Here is a 14,877-nt window from a genome sequence, read left to right as displayed (position 1 = left end):
TTTCCAGTATGTCAACGACTTTCCCGTTGCTACTAGAGGTTGCGAGTTCGTTGTTCAGTCGCGCTTTCTGTCGATATCGACCCTTACTGGACAACTTCAGTCTAGACCGATCGAACAATTCCTTGTGAAATCATTAGATGCTTTACCCAGAACGCGGTCAATCCCTTATCTCATAAGATAGCCCTTATCGATATGTAAGTGCAATGGAATATCTATATTGGGGTTTATCTAGCGTACATGCGTATTTGAAAGTATGGAATTGGACGAAGGTCAGTGACATGAAGGTCCTTGCCTTATGCCACAACCAAATATAAATCACAAACAACCTATAGGGCATATTAAAGTCTGAAGAGTAACGCTCTCCTGAGAATTTTCCTATGCATGAAAACTCTTTCGAAACCATGCTGTAGTAGTGTTCGTACAGTGAAAAAAAAAACAATAAAGGAAAGCTCGGAGCTCAAAGGTTCCAAACGCCCCTTTCCATTTTATTTTCAGTGTGGACCTTAAGCGTCCCCTGTATTATTTCTCGGAATTGCCTGGCACTGCCATTCGATGCGACGACCGGAAAATACGTCGTACGAGCTCTATCGACTTTATGTAGACGTAAATTCGTGTCGAGAAGTCAAGTCGATAAAAAACTGGGATGTTCGCTACTGCAGGAAGTTACCTAAGAAAACTAAGTTTATAGCAGAAGACGAAGCTGAAATCAACTGTGGCACACTGCATCACTATAAATTACCTAAGTCGAGTAGTCTAGCTTTTGTGATGCGACGTTGTAATGCTGATGTGTTATCGTATGATTTGCTGTTAGCTGACTAGACAAATTCAAGCCACTCAGTTTGTCATATACAAGCAAGGTGAAAAATCTCTCAAGCTATTCGTTTTAAGCCCGAAAAAAGACAATAGGGACATCTAATATGGATGAATCTCATGTGAATTTTTTGCAAACTAAGTACTGACCCTTGTGTAGTGATTATAATAGTCGGGCTTATATATCCAGTATGGTGAAGTGGTATCGAGCGTGTGGTAACTTTTTAAGCAACGAACCTTTGAACTGATTTCTTTACCATAACATGTTCTATTGCACAATCAGAAGTCAGAATACGTTAGGAAAAATAAAACTAAGGAATTGCTGCGAGACGTCGGAACACGCCACCGAATCTAGACATCAAGCGGAGGTAAAACCAATTATTTCTCATACAAACGAAGTGATGGGCTCCGTTCTGTTATCAACACCGTGCACGCTATCCGTATCTTATGCATATACGTACATTAGCGCTGAGTCTGTCAGTAGATTCGTTAACGCCGTAAAATTTCGAAGAAGAATCCGCTGACGACTTTGATTGTTGCAGTCAATAGCCTATTCGGATGAATCTGTGAGGGCCCTTCAGTATGTAAAGTCACAAGGGTTAAAGATATAGTTAAGATTTTAAAATTCAATTACGAAAGGAGCTGATAAGCTTGCGCGAAGGGAAACATAACCATTCGAAATCAAACAGAATTATTTCGAAAAAAGCTGTACAGGCAAAATAGGTAAACATTCAAAGCCCATCCGCCACTGCATAGACCATACTTAGTAGGGTCACAGTTACGCATATTTGTAGAATACTGCAATACTAGTTTCATGAATGCCTTTTCTACCCTCGTTAATTGTCGATGTGCTCTAGCTACAAAAAAACAAACAATCGTAGCTCTAAATAAAGTGTGCGTTCAATCAGTGTTCATGGACGCACAAAACGTTATATGCATACGATACAATTCTAATTACGTACTCTGCAGGAGTTACATTAAATAGGCCATGCCACTTCTTTATGGAATGCGTCTTGTCTCGTCGAGTAGGTACGCTTCGTTACAGCTTTGTGAAGTATTACACATTGCATGAATATGAAGCGAATCTCTCCGCGAAACTGGCACGCAGGTCTTCGAGTTTGTTACACCTCCATTACGAGAGACGGTCTTACATATAACTCTGTCTATTCTCCTTTCACAGTTCCTGTCGTATTCGCCATCCCGATAAGGTGATTTCGTTGTAAAAAGGGCCCATATCAAGTTCAACTCGATCTAGGCCGTATCGGCTAGATTAAAACGGCCCCTGGGCTTCTTGCAAGAACGCCGGTTTCTCGATTCGTCTTTTACTTCGTTCTAGCTTGGCCCCTTTTCTGTTCCACTGCTCGTAGAATACAGCTATTGTTGTTAGTGAATCGCCTTTATTCCATTCCAGCTGAGGGTACTCGCGCTCGCTGGACTCACACTTTCTTTCTATGAGCTCCAAACGATGATCCCGTTTCTGTGTTACGGCGGCGACGTTAGTCTGCATGCGGAATCAAAGGGTGACTTAACAAGAGTGAGAACGAATCTGACCACTTGAGAGAAATCTCTTCCATTCACTTTCCAAAAGGCTGAACGTCTTCATCCGGCCCAACTGTTATAGTAGAGAGTGACTACAGCTTGTGTATTACTGATTGCTGACGACAATCCGACTGATCGCCAGAGCAGAGAAAACCTTGCGATTCTGGGCCTTGTGCGTCCATGCCCCGCCCGGCCAGTAGCTAGCCTAAACTTCCATAGTCCCTGCCGGGACTGCACAGCCAATATACTATTAGACGAAGAGTGGTACCTCACACGGCGTCCCTATACGTGACACAGGCGTTTAGATGAAAACGGACAGAAATTGTTCTCGGTAAAATCTTCGGTTTTCGCCACGTGTCTGCCTCCGCCGGTACCCGGAGACGTTTTCAGTCTTCTCCTAGTTCACAAGAACAGAATCAGGAGAATTTTAAATGGAAAAAAGTGGAGAAAAGCGAAAAAAAAACAACACTTTGGTGCTACGAGAAGAAAAGAAGAGAAGCGAATACAGAGCGTTCCGTGTGACTGTAGAACGACACGGTGATGAAATCCCTATTAGTGCAAAGATTTAGCAGTACTCTCTTCGCATAGTAACAGGAGCAGATGGCTGTTAAGGCTTTCTTTTTCAGAAGTATTTTCATTTCAAGTATAATATTTTGCATCGACAGTGTCCCTCATTCCTAATAGTTTGCAATGGCGGGCTCCGGCGAACTGAGATTTCGTTTAGGCTCGTTTCCGCTATTTATACAAACACATATGTCGAGAGAAAGGCCAGATAAGCTAATACAATAAGCGTGGCTCTTGTCCTGGGATTCGCTACCTTAAGGACAGCGTTGTAATTGAAGCTTCCTCGACCCGGTAAGGCAATTGTAGTGACTAGCCGTTGTCTACTACAATATACACCCCATTCACTTTCTTATGCTTCCAGGTACTTATACTCACCCCCGGTTCTATAGATTGATTAGACTCACTTGAGGACTCCCTGGGCACTCATAATAATCCTAGGCGGGGTAACGGTATTGTTAGTGAAAGGCGGATCCACTTGTATTTTGGAAGGCACGATGGCCCATTTTTCGAGTGGCTTATGCTTGTTCATAGATCATCATTTCGAATAGGCAGGCCTTTACGTACGCAAAGAGGAAAGACAAATAGTGGGAGCATACAAATAACGGCGAACCAACGCATTAAAATAGCATTCGATCAATCCCTGTTGGTAGGCATAATGAACTTGTAGAACCAGTAAGTGAAAATTAAATGCCGAATGGAAACTATAGTTAATTACTAGTCTTTTGGTAGTAATTAACTACAGTTTTTTTTACTGTTACCACAATATAACCTATTACTGAGGCTGTTCGTCACATGCAGCACGGAGGAGAGCAGCCATGCTGTAAATCGAAAGCCTAGAATGTCGGAGGAACCTCTATGTGCATGTAACCTCATAAGTAAGCATATGTCTAGCACACTTCTGCTTTGCCTATGCCAATACCTCTCTCTCGGTATTCGGTATATCTAAATCGATGAAATATTCAAAAAGAAAACAGATGCTAAGACGCCACCTTATTTCCGAGTTAATACATTACTTTCTTAGTGATAAACATTACTCGGCAAAAAAGTGTCCGTGTCGTAAAATAAAACTTTTCAAGACCACTTTCTTTAAATGAGAGAACTTATTCGCTAAGACTCAATATAAAATAGCACAATGTATTCAAATTCTCAAAATCGCCTGTGGCAAGGCCCTTTAAGCGGTAAATGCTTCCTTACCTGTGGCCGTAGCCTAAGTTTCATTAAAACCTAGTGCTATTTGCAAGCTTCAAGCTTTTGGTCGCGCGACCTTGGACAAGTCGTGCCGGGCCTGGAATCCGGATCGCGAAATCCGCTCCGGTGTCTTTTATCTTTCTGCATACCAATCAGGCAACTAACTAACGGCACGACCGATAGCCGCTGCATGATCAAATGCAATGCAGCATGACGCCCAGTAGAGGGCCCGCTCCGGCTGGGTCTGTCTGTGCATAGAGCTGACAGGATGAAGACGGAATCTTTCAGGCAATTCTTCGTCCGAAAACGACGGGTCCAGTGACATCTACAGCCTGACTTCTAACTGGGGCCGCAGCGTTACGCTACAACCGTACACAACACTAAACGTTCCATTGGTTTCTTGTGTATCATATGTGAGCATATGTAGAAGTAACGTAAAGGGTAAAACGGATGCCACATTTACTTGTCGCACAAGTCGGTACTTCATTTGCTATAACAAGAGTTACTGCTGTTGTATCTGCGTAAGTAAGAAAACCATGATTACCTGTTTATAGACAATGAACTATGATGACAGAGAAACGGCCACCTGGTTAGGTTATTTCAAATGGCGTCAAGGAGAACCAGCTAAATCTCCTTATGTAAATCTTTATTTTTTACAGACTTGACACATTTAAGATTCTACTTGAATACAACACAGATTAGATAGACTTTATTGAATTTTCGGCTACCTCTTCGCATACATCCGACTCTTATATCTCAAATCACGGCACAAATATTTCCTTTACGTCTGTTCGCCATCCATGAATTGTCATAATACACCTTGCTTTTCAGGTGTTCATATTTAAAAGAAGTCGAGCGGAGTTCTGTCACATGATCTGGGGGACTATTGGGCGTTACCCCATCTGGAGACCAGCCGCTCTCTGAAGTGATCCTTTAATAACACGATAACGTTATCAGTCACATGGAAGGGTGGATCATACTATTAAAACCACATGCCTTGTTAGCTTTCAGTGACTTGGGGTCGCCTGGAGACCCATCCTGCTAGCGAATAAGGCTTAGAGTTTCGCCCAAAAACAGCGCCAATAATGCCTCCGGCTCACATGACGGACCAGAAAGTTTTCCGAATATGAATCCGTATAGAGGATCATCGAGAAACGAGGAATGGTTTACGACAAACCGTAGGCGATGGACAAACTTTAAAGAAAATATCTGTACCCCATTCCAGAGATACAACCAGATGTCCACGAGAAAGCGCCTAAAAACTGGATGAGAAAATTACCTACCATGACGAAAGCCGAGGTACCTTACCTTATTAATATTGTATTCAATTAAAATTTCAAATGCGTAAAGTTTGTAATTAAGAAATATTTATGTAGATACATTCAGTCGTTTTCTGTTGGCGTTATTGTCAAGTTGTTCCCGACTAAATGGCCACCCTTGTGTATGCCACTGTTGAAAGATTGATTGTGGATTTGCTGTTTCTAACAGGTTAGCCGTAAATGACGCACTTCTTCGTCGAGAAGTTTGTAGATCATAAACGTAGGATCATAGGTGTGTATTGTTAAATCTACATATATACTCGAGTCTTATCTAAAAAGGTCAGCTACACCTATATATGTACGTTCGAAGTCATAAACATACAATTTGTCTTAGATTTTCGATTAATTCAATTGTTAGCTGTTGTGAATGACAACATTCGTCTGAAGAGCTGTGTTCTTGAAGAGAGTCATCGAGTGTACATATAAGCACTCTTATTCTAAGGAACATCGCTGCTACTGTAAACACAAATTGTGTCAAGACAACGCCAAAAACAGACCAATGACGAAGCGTTGTATCTCAACATTAATTTTTAACTTACTATAGATATACGGCGATCCCGATGAAAAGTCGAGCTTCTGTTCACACAGAAATGGATTTCGCGCATGTTGGCAGCAAGAGGTAAGTACTATGGTTAGCTCTAATGGCTCTCCACCGAGACCATATCACTCCTGCCTTTAAAATCTGAATCCTCACTTGTTAAGTACGGACACCAACAATCGATCACTGTTGCCATGCGCCGTAGTGCACCTAATGGTGATGTTATAACTTGAGAAAAAGAAAACCGTCAGGAAGTAGATAAAGCTCTGTCTTCAGCGACGAACCGCTCTGGGCACATTTTTAAAGCCGCTCTTCGTGGTTTCTGCAAGGCAATAAACACCAATCGTACTAAATGTCTGTGGCGTGCCGATTTGCGGTGTCGATGTCGGTTTGTTTTTGTGCTGCACGACAACCAGGCAATAGAAGGAATAACCAGCTGGGTTCCGTGGCCTTGTCTGTCGTCTTTCGATTGCTTTGATCCAGGCCCGTCTCCATATTTGCCTTTCGCTCTTAACAGACGGCCAAATCCGACGGGGCGTTCAGGAGAAAAAGAGCTACGGGCGATAATTTCCTAATTTGTCAGCGAGCGACAAGTGAATTCCATCGCCTACGGCAGTACTGGCCCCTTTTTTTGCTTCTCTCCATCGTCGCTATCTCTCCTGCCCTCATTTCGGGCTACGACGTTGCTACACGTGGCTTCTCCATTTTCGTAGAGCTGTCTTTACCACAGCGACCTTCTCCCCCTATAAACATATTTTCCTGTTCATGCTTTTGGTTTTCTTTGTGTGTTTCTGTCCCCTCCAGCATCGATGAAGAACAAATCCTTTCACCTGCCACGAATATGCTGATGAAGTGGTGCCCGTTGAAAACACTGTTTTTCTGGTACGTTAGGTTTTATAGTGTATATGTGTGTGTTCATCACGTCTTGTGTATGTGTGTGTATCTGGTTTCTCGCAGCTCTTCGCCGATAAGGCAACCTGCTTTGCTACCGGTGTATCCTATTTCCTCCATAAAGACATCCCAAAGCGATCCCAACACGCGGGCCTTGCTTCTCATTCTATTTTTCCGAATGGAGGAATCCAGCCTTCCACGTTTCCATATTCCTAGAAACATTAGACATTGACGTTTTATCTCTACCATAACTTTTTCACTACTATATTTGTTTAAGGGGCCTTCTTTTGTGGGCAACGTACATGCGATGTAAACCTTGTTATTATATACTTATTCAAGTGCATAATCAGTAAGTGCGCTCTGAGCGCTTTACCAGCAAAGCCCTCAATTTGAATAGGGTGAACTTAACATTAAAGGTTTAAATAAAGGTATGCATTTATTTACTGAGAGACATCACGTTTTTATTACATGATTTAGCTTATAACTTCGATTAGTCAGCCTTCGTAAGCAGTCTTATAATGTTTATTCCTCAAACTAGACTTTTCTTGTATTCTCTATATAACTTTCTTAGACAAGGACGCAGAAAAATTGAAAACACATATCAGACATGAACAGCGTCGATTTAGCGTTGCCCCTGCTTACGTAAAACTGTAAAGTCATAATGTAGATCAGTGATATTTGATTTGCCGTTTGTGTGAACCTGTAAGCACTCCCCAGACCTGCAGATTCCCCAACACGTAAACAATGCAACAAGTACAGTTGATCTTTTCCAGCAGCAACCTCTTCAGTAATTTTGTGCCCATTTTTTTTTCTTATTTTTCTATATTCGTTTTTCATCCACCGAGGCAAACGTCTCGGCAGCTGCGATCCAAAGCTGGTGTCTGTTTATTGTCTTCGTGCGTTATTGCTCACGCAACCAAATAACCAACTCAGCCTGCCAAGCAAGCGATCAAAGTAAGCAAAGTCAATGTGTTCACAGAAAATGGGCAAGCGATGTCTTACTGGATTCCATAAACCCAATCCCTCACATGCTTCCGTATATATTATAAAATAGGCGTTTGAGCTGATACGAACGCTGTGGCAACGAGTATAGCATAAAGAGCAACAGGAGTTCTCAGAGGGAAGCGAAATTTAAATGATTTTTCGTTAGCCTTGCTTTTTTCACTAAATACGCGAATACTGCAGGCTAATACCTGTGCGTTTATACTCCTTCCTATATTGGTGCACTCCTGATTGGTGCAATCACGACGGCGTCCCCACGTGTGCTCGAGTTTCTCATACAATACGGTTACCTGCTGCAAGTCCTAGCAGCAGACGTTATCAGCAAACTGCAATGATCTGTTCTACAGATCTCCACAAATATTTTCTGTTGCCCTTGAAGTCCCGATTTCAAGTGGCATTGATTTTCTTTCTTGCCGATTCTGAGATGTTCCGCTGAGCAGAAGCACGGGGAGCCTCGAGGCAGTAACGAAACCCCCCTGTCTTGTTTCTCGTTCCGAGTTTTGCTGCCAGTACTGCGGCTCACGCTGCCAATCATGCCGGCTTCGCTGACATCGCTGGGGGTTCAGAGACGGATAGGAGAGGCAGCGGTAGTAGGAATGCCGCCCCTGCCATAAATAGATTTGAAGCAACATTTTCCCGCCGCGGATTTTTCATAGTCAGTCGATCTTTTCCGCATTCGTTTGGCCTTTGCTTGCCCTAGTTCTCTGGAGGGTTCTGAGAGAGGCGAAAGACAGAGAGAGAGAGAGAGAGAGCATCTTTCTCCAACGAGAACAGCTGGTTACTAGTTGTTGCTAGATGAAACGTACAAAAGTGAAACAGGGTTCTTCGGCGAATACGATACGAAACAGAAAAGTCCGAAGCGGAAAAACTGGATCGGCCGTTAAAATAGAAGTTCAAGGTATTATACGAGTTATCGCTAACAGGAATCAAGGCTAAAATTTGATTGTGTTAATTGTTTGTTGTGGAGACATTTTATAAATAGGCGAGTGGATAGCAAATGATGAAAATAGAATAAATGAGTTGGTATCTATAATGTTGTACGTTATTGCCTGTTTCGCAATATAAACTGTAAGCATAGAGAAATATCGTCTTCTTTTAGGTTTCGAATCAAATACACTGACAAGTAAGTATATTTGAGTTCCCTTTTATCTTATGCATAAATATATCATTCTAAATTGAATTGCTGTATTTGGAGCAACCACTGTAGTATCATGACAGCACAGGCAGCCAATTACAACAAAGTAGAACAACTAAAATTGCTATTAGCGCCAGCTCATCATGAGTTAATTCAAGTATTTCTTCTTGGTTGAGCTAATCATATTTCCCCTCAGTCAATATTGCTATCTGCTTATATAAATCTGAAGGATCCTCTAGTGGATGACCATATGTTTCGAGTCGATTTTGTCCCTTTCAATAATCGTCATTTTCCGCTCTTTCTACTTCTCTCCAACTTGCGTGTGCCATCTAATGGGAAGGTGCCGGGGGGGGGGGGGGGCATATTGGCTTGTCGACGTTCCTTTGCTGCCCGTTACTCTCAGGCTATGTGCTTCTGGGTCGATGCCAATGCCGAGAACTTAAGCATACAAGGGGATCCTATCTCGGACTATTTCTCTAACCCTCACGCCTCCCTTCACCCCTCATCTCCGCTATATGCTCTAATATCTTCTTTTTTTTCGCCAACATCAAAAGGACCAGGTGCACGCATATGTGAAAACAGATAAAACGCATCGCATGAGCGTAAAGAGGTCTCGGTCGGTCAATAGAGGATTGGGTCCAGCATTGGGATAGTGGCTTGCACACCAGGCAGTGAAAAGCGCTGCAATCATGTTGTTCTAGCTTTCTTTTGTACAGACGAGGCCTTTTTCCCGTCGCACTCATTGACAACCGACGCTTCATCTTCGATCTTATGTCATCTCTTTTTTTCGCCACCTCCCTCTTATTTGACCTCGTTGAGCTCCCGACAGAAAAGGAGAGTCGCTGCTAACTGGCTTGATCTATCTTCCTGAGTTAATAGCGAAACAGGCAGTATGACGACTTCTGTTTGCGGTAATCTGTAGACCGCGCTATCTTCCATGATAGCCTGGATGGGTCGCTCATCACCCCTCTATACTTTTGTAATATCGAGGTAGCAAACGAACAGGAAGAACGAACTACGATCATTTGAATCGATTCTCTGAGATAGTGGGGAAAAAGAGACAGCAGAAAGCAATGGCAAGCAATCGGATAGAAGGAAAGTTACACAGCTATATGTTTTAATATTTTATTTATTCCAGTAGAGATATGAAATCTAATGATTTTGATTTTTACAGTTTGATCGCAGCCCAGAGACTATGACGCTTTGCTTTTCTGAACAGAACGAAACGTGTTTGGGCGGTAGCACGACGTATCTTTACGGTCAGTCTTTCGGATGTACATTGATAATTCATCAGAAATTATAATAAAGCACGCATAGTTTAAATGTTTCTAGTGTTAAATATGATACTAATGTTAAACATTGTTTTAGAGGGCTGGCTCTCAGCCTGAAATGAAATCTGTCTACGCCAGGTTCGGAATCTAGACCACATCCCATGTTACGAAGTTTCAATATCAACCTTTCATGGCCACACTATCACAGGACCAAAGGCACAGTTTACTAAGGGTAAATAGAAATCCAATTAAATTCAATCACGGCCGACACCAGACCAGATTTTATCAACAAATTAGCGAGACAGCTTCGACGTTTTAATATTGTTAGGATTATATTAACTAGGCCGTTCTGACAAATTCAAGATACACTAATAATCTTCCTTCTAAAATTGTTCCTTACAAGAAACATATAGACAACCAAAATTGTCGGAGTTTCTTATACCTTTTGAATGTATAGTACAAGCTTACGCTTGATAAAACTGTGGGATCGTTACTTTACCATTGTCGTTGTCCATATTGCCACTTGTTTACGGGCTTTCCTTCTTCTACTCTTTGAAGCCCGTTTTTGTCAGCTTCTTGTCCGAATAGCCCCTCTCTGAATGGCAAAATAATGCTCCCACGTATCGTCCTGATACTGTAATCCGTAATGCCTATCCTTTGTGGGATTCTTGAAACTCTAGCCTAGTCTCAACCGGTCGCTCTCGTAACGCTTTACCTACGAACCTCTGTCAATTTTATGGGCCTAAAAGGTTCGATCAGTAATAAATATACAGGACTAGCAGGTACGGCGCATGGTTGATACGTGGCTGGCAAAGCAGCAAGATGGATCACTGGAGTGACCTTCTGTGAAGGCATCATGGTAAAGCAAGAAAAACTAGAAAGTATCCGAAGACGAAGATTCGACGATAAAAACGCCAAAAGGCACAGAGAAAGTCCTAAGCGTAATAACAACTGAACAACTCTCTCCTTATGGATCCAAAGTGGTACTAACATCTACTGGTTTATGTTGGAATACACCGTAGGTGTGTAAGATTTCTTTAATTAACCTTGGATTTAGTCATGATGCTTATTATTATGGCGGGGTTAAACCATTCGGCACAAGTTACAGTTGCCCTGGGCTTGACACAGCAGGATCGACAAGCTTTGAAACGGAACTACAAGCAGTTTCCCATGTGCACGTAAAAGGCATTGTCTCTCTACTTGGAAAAAAGAGAGGGGTTTGATTCGTAGACGTCCGACGCAGACCTTCACTCCGACACCGTTTAGAAATGAGGTCGGTACATTTCTTCTATTAGCCATCCGGATCCTTCCGGCTCGCTAGGGTCAATTTAACTAGGTTCTAAGGAAGAAGGAAAGCGTAACCCACATCGACGTTTGTTATTCGCCACTATGGTTAACCGAAGCATTTGTCGTACTAGCAGATGCGCGCTTCCCTCAACAACCAAAGTAATGCTAGTCTGAAGGTTTCAACCTACTTTCGATGTAACCGAAGAACCCTGTTATTCCTATTATGGTTGCTCAACATACGTGCACCAGGAAGGAGAAAGAAAAACCTAACGGGGGTACGGCTAGTGATAGGACACGCGTTCGAGCAGGCTCCAGGCATGGACAGGCCCCTTCTGCGTAGGCCTGTATCCCTACCATTCCTATTATTTCTGCTATACTAGCTACAGTGGCGACCGCGTTCGCGGTAAAAGGGTTGCAACCATTGAACGACAGCAGCTGCTACCACGATGCCTTGCGATGCGATGGATACAGCTTCCTGGTGAGCAGTCGAAAATAAAAATAGTCGATGCTACGTCAAAGTATTAGTCGTTGTAATTACCGTATTCCCTAGGCAAGTGACTTGCCGGGTCACGGATCAAGCTTGAACAGCCGATAAACAAATGGCCTTGCGATTTTACCCTTTCCAAATAATTTGTATGTGTGTTCTTCTTTACATCCTAAGTGAAATTCACGCAAGTTAGCCTTTCATTAAGGCTTACCTGATAGGCATTTCGCGGGCTTCACCAGCATCTTCTGGCTGCGTATCTTCCATTTTGCCACGTAGCTTCGCTTTGCTCAGTCTCGAGTACGAGAACGGTCACGTTCAAAACTTAACGTAATCTCGTTACGTCCCTAAAAACATATATGTTGCCCTTGGAAACTACTGCGCAGAATGCTTTATATCCAAATAAATGGCATTATTTAAAAGCATTTACATATTACACTAACAAAACACATTGATAGTACGTAAAGGATAAACTCGCTTTAAACTTTCTTACTTCAGTCGTACCTTACCTATCGTATGATGGAACGCACCACGAGTTATAACGACAGGGAGACTTGTCACAATTCCTCTGTCCTTCTACAAGATCTCTTTCTATAGCATAGCATCCCTGATGATCAACTAATGAGTGCCGTACTGCAAACCGCAGTCAGAAAAATCCAGCTCGTCGGAGCAACTCACAAACGAATGACACGTGGCGTCATTTGCACGCGTCACATGGTAGTGAGAAAAAACCAAAAATAGTTTATGCCAGATCCAGCTTGGAGGATAATGCATACACTTTCGCGGCCTTGGAGACGTGTCCTGATATCAAAAGCGAAAGAGGAGCTGCTGATGCCGAAATGTTGCTCTTGGCCCCAGTGTCCGCTCTTTCTTACTCTTTCTGATGCAGGAACGAGAAACCTCACCGAGACGAGACAAGACAACGACAAGTTGGCACAAACAGTCAAGGTTCTGGCCATCGACGTGACCTAAGCGGCCGTATGCGGTACTCTTTGAGTGGGTGTGAGCACGCGCGCTCCCTTGTTAGTCTATTCGAACAGTTTTATATGTGAAACACGTCTAGGTCGATTGGTATTGTAGTCAACTAACTCTGGCAATCTGAAACAACGGAGGGCTTGAAGAAGGATTTGCCAGACAGTATTCATGTTTTATTTGTGGTCAGAAGCTAGCTAAAACTTCTCACTCGAGACGTCCTAATGGACAATCACTGGAACAGGCTTAAAAAATACATTGTCTTGGATCGACTCCGTCGATGATCCACATTCGAAGTTCCATTATTATGTTCATATATAGGTTTGCAAAGAGATTACATGTTCGCACCATAAGAAAAGCATGTAGTAACGTCTAATTTTGTAGTACGGTGAAGAAAGCAGCCTGAACAGTCGTTAGGTAAACATCCGTCTTTGAGTAAGGACTCAAAGCAAACAGCGATTCACCACAAAAAAAGCTGTGGTGGAACTCGTGAAGTTTACGATCCATATAAGGCGCACATAGGCCACTATTACTGGTCTCCATAAGTAATGGGGTAATGCGTTTTTCTACGAAACTTGCGGACATGTAAAGTACCCTATATTCAAAATGGGGGTAGACATGCGCTGGTGGAAATCAGTCACCTAATATATATTTGGTTTGTCATTAAGACTTGATAGGTGATAAGCTATTTCTGTAATTTAGAAGTTTATGGTCGCTCAACATTTAATCATTGACTCCACTGCTTCAACAACAAATAATCGAACTAATATATATATATATATACGCAAATTTAAATAAAGGCTAACTGCGTATACGTGTGTGGATGCACTAACAAAATGATTCGATCAAATACTTTTCGTATCAATCTCGTGTTTATTCACCCAATTTATTTGTTTTATATAGCAACCTCTATAAGCGCTACGGGATTCCCTATCAATAGGGCATTACTAGTCAAAATACTTCTTACCTTCAAATCTGCCTTCTTTGCCATCAAGGCGTGTATTTCATGTGATTCCCATTTGTCTAAAACCCGTCCCTGGGGAGGGCCGTCAGAATCATGACTCTTTGTGCGTGTTTGTTCGTAATCCATAGACGAGAATCTTTTCTCTATTTGAAATATTCTGAATTGAGCCTGACCGGTAGGATGCCTTCAACTATGCATTAGAATCATGTTGCAAATATGCTTAGGTAAGACCATCAGGACTTAAACGAGATTAATAAATATGTACTGCTCAAAATCCGATGCTATTCCCAATTTCTCACTCCAATGGATATGTCTATATATGTTTATGTCATAGAACTCTGAAATCAAAGCGCCCCATTATTATAACCCTCTCAGCTTTTTCAACCCATGTTGTTATCCCCCTGCCGCTTGCTGTCGTGGTCCTCACGGTGGTTCAATATAACTGGGGCTTCAGTCTTCATGGTCGATTTGCCCCTGCGACCAGGGTGTCGTTCGGCCGTATGTTGTTTGATGTAAGCCTCAATCGAGTATATTTATTGTGCAGTTCTCTCTATTACTCCCTATGCTGATGATATCGCTCAGAAGCAGACCAGCATCTAGATATCATGCCTTGATACAACGCAACGTTCAAGTACAACAACAACAACAACAATAACTCAGAGACCCCTGTCGTTCATATTTTCTATGGTGTTGTTTTGTTACAATCGCTCCGGTTACGATCGCTTTATTGTCCGCTGCGCTCTTCACCTTCCGATGTCACTCTGTCGTGTCCCACTTACCTGTAACGCCTCCGCATGGCTCCATAGAACCCAGTCATCTGCATACTTTTACTATGAATTACATAGAAAACCTCGACGAATCATAGTTGACTCATCGTATCTGTATGTGTGACCAAACTTTACGTTACCAAATT

The 14,877-nt window shown here is 42.4% G+C and overlaps 1 protein-coding gene and 1 long non-coding RNA gene across 16 annotated transcripts in view; one reads left to right on the top strand and one right to left on the bottom strand.

Moving 5' to 3' along the window:
- The window catches only part of LOC111244112 (uncharacterized), a 42,563-nt gene extending 36,478 nt beyond the window's left edge, over window positions 1-6,085 (bottom strand). Inside the window, exon 1 of the mRNA XM_022790783.2 lies at window positions 5,960-6,085. The gene's annotated coding sequence lies outside the window, so the exon portion shown is untranslated. The remainder of the gene's footprint in view (window positions 1-5,959) is intronic.
- LOC111244121 (uncharacterized) overlaps window positions 1-14,877 on the top strand; it is a 63,805-nt gene that overhangs the window by 24,022 nt on the left and 24,906 nt on the right. For 9 of the 15 annotated variants that reach the window (XR_015322187.1, XR_002670748.2, XR_002670752.2 and 6 more), the window contains 5 exons: window positions 4,390-4,622; window positions 5,106-5,400; window positions 5,590-5,652; window positions 5,965-6,039; window positions 10,161-10,245. The exons of 1 other annotated variant lie outside the window; for it this stretch is intronic. This is a non-coding gene — a long non-coding RNA (uncharacterized LOC111244121). 5 more of the 15 variants (XR_015322184.1, XR_015322176.1, XR_015322175.1 and 2 more) reach the window with 4 other exon arrangements.

This window comes from Varroa destructor, unplaced genomic scaffold (assembly GCF_002443255.2).
Source record: "Varroa destructor unplaced genomic scaffold, Vdes_3.0 BEIS01000002.1, whole genome shotgun sequence".
Classification (NCBI taxonomy): domain Eukaryota; kingdom Metazoa; phylum Arthropoda; class Arachnida; order Mesostigmata; family Varroidae; genus Varroa; species Varroa destructor.
Note: the sequence above shows the minus strand (reverse complement) of the source record. Positions and strands in the feature narration are given on the sequence as shown.